Raw genomic sequence first — 2,500 nt, forward strand, 5'->3', positions numbered from 1 at the left:
AAATTGAAAGAAGAGTACCAACAGAGACTAAAAAAACATCAGATAAAACCGACCCCAATTCTATTCGTGAAGAAGATGGAAGGAAAACGTTCCATGAATGGCCCAAATATAGATGATGGAATGCTTTTTAACTACATCTTAAGAGTGAAAGCAGTGGATGTCGAAGACCAAAAGGCATATTCTTATTGGCTTAGTGGCTTTGTAGACACTGTATACAATGCTTCATGCAATGACAACTTATTGTTTTTAAAAGCATATGTCTCTCCTTCGCAAAGACTAAACGATGACCCACATCTGTGTGGGATTGTACTGAGGGACCAAAGGATAAATCAAAAATCCTTACATCGTGGTGCTCCTGTATTGCAGGAACTAGTGAGGTATGCAATCATGTACTTGCCTTTTTATATAAAGTGAATTATGCTTTCAAGAAGGACTACATTTAACCAGCCTGTACAAGCATCCCTCAAGGCTGGAACAGAGGAACAAAGAAGGAGGTGGCACCAGGCCAAATTAGAACGGACCCAATAGAGATCCTGCCATAGAGCAAGACCCAGGGAACGCTTTGATCCAAGGAAAGCTTGTGACACAGTGTTAACTAATGAAAGAGTATCTGATTTGTTTAGAAAGATCAAAGAATGTGAGCCATCGTCTTGTGTCCTCAATTCCATTGAACATGCTAACGATGATTGGCTTCCTCGACCACTTAAAGAGAAGCCTTAGCCTTCATGTCATCCAAACTAACAAGAGCAAAACATGTGAAGAAGATAGCTTCCTCATTTCTGCAACATTGTCAGCTGAACGAATGATGAGGTGAAGAGAGTAGAAATTGAAACAAGGAGGACCAAAGTGGCAATAAGATGTGGTTTGATCAGCGGAAAGGCAGATTACAGCCTCGAACTTCCATACATATCACCACAAAGATGGAATCAATTTTGAAGTCCAGAAGTAAGTAAAAAAAAAGTAAGTCTCTGTTACTGAGCCTGAAGGCACCATTAAAGTCATATACTCTGGTATTCGACATTTTGAACAAAAGTGATGACATTCCCACTATGCCTCAAATTAAGTGGGGGATTGAACATGAGAGGGATGCAATTAAGTCATTTTTGTCTGATGTGGCATCAAAACATGCAAATGGGATGAATGGGTTTAAACAATGTGGTCTGTTTGTAAAGCATGATTATGCTTTCCTTGCTGCCTCACCAGATGGTTTGTTTGTTTGTGACTGTTGCAGTCCAGCTATACTTGAAGTAAAATGCCCTTTCTCAGTCAAAGAAGAAAATATCAATCTGAAAGCTACATACAAACGTGTCGATTTTTGGAGGAAGTAGATGGGAGCCCTAGATTAAAGCACACTCACAAGTACTATACCCAGATGCAGGCTCAAATGTGGGTGACTGGTACAAATCATGGTACTTTATTGTCTGGACAAAGGTACACAAGCATTGTATGAAAAAGTGGAGTTTAACAGAGAATATTTTAGTGTGGTTCTAAACAACATCACTTTATTCTACAAAACATATGCCTTACCAGTTTTGTTGGGGTACAGGGATATCTACCAGTGTTCAAAGGGTGACAAAGTTATACTGGAGGAACCAGAAATCACTGACATGTCAGTTGAAAACAGTATTTGTTGTGATACCTGTAGCACATGGTGGCACTTATCATGTGCCAATCTCTCACAGGATGTTGCAGAATCACTGGAATCATGGATGTGTTATAGCTGTCTGGTTGATGTTGCAGACAGTGACTCTGACAGTGATAGTGATTTTGATGTGCCCACCACTTGTACTTCTGGTGACATTGAAATGGATTCCACAGACAGTGTAACTGCAACTGTGGATAATGCTGTACAAACTAATAGTCGTTTTCATGTACTGGCTGACCCTGTTGTGTTATGCAGTGTATGTTCATCTCAGAGTATCCCTGTTGGTCAAGGACACATTTGTACCATTTGTTACAGACCTGTTAATGCATGGTGCAGCAACCATGAAGACATAACCAGATCATTGGACTTAGTATGTAAACGGTGTCAACCAAGAGATGAGATAAAAACACTCTTTTGTGACGAATAAATAACAGTCTTGTCTTGTCTTCCAGAGTGGAGACACCCATAAATTGATAGATTTTGACAAATACACTTTAATTTTGTTTTTCTTTATCTGAGTGTTACACATGGCTGTTGGTGGGTTAACTATACTTATTCTATAAAAAGAACCTACGTAGCTACCTTAACTTACTCATAAAGAGGTGGAAGTAAGTTACACAATGCACGGCATACTCTAACGATATCATCCACAAGAGGTAGTAGAGTTATAGGCAGTTCATTTTTCAAAATATGAAACCTTTTTACTCTTCCAATAGCTTGTTCAACATATATTCTAACATTTGCAATATTTGATGTATTTCTGACATCTGAGGGTAACATCTGCATAGAGGCAGGTGCAGCTAGGTGGGATACATAATGTAGCCGTAGACATCATTAGGTCTTCTTTTATTTTAA

Source organism: Montipora capricornis, chromosome 3 (genome assembly GCF_036669925.1).
Source record: "Montipora capricornis isolate CH-2021 chromosome 3, ASM3666992v2, whole genome shotgun sequence".
Classification (NCBI taxonomy): domain Eukaryota; kingdom Metazoa; phylum Cnidaria; class Anthozoa; order Scleractinia; family Acroporidae; genus Montipora; species Montipora capricornis.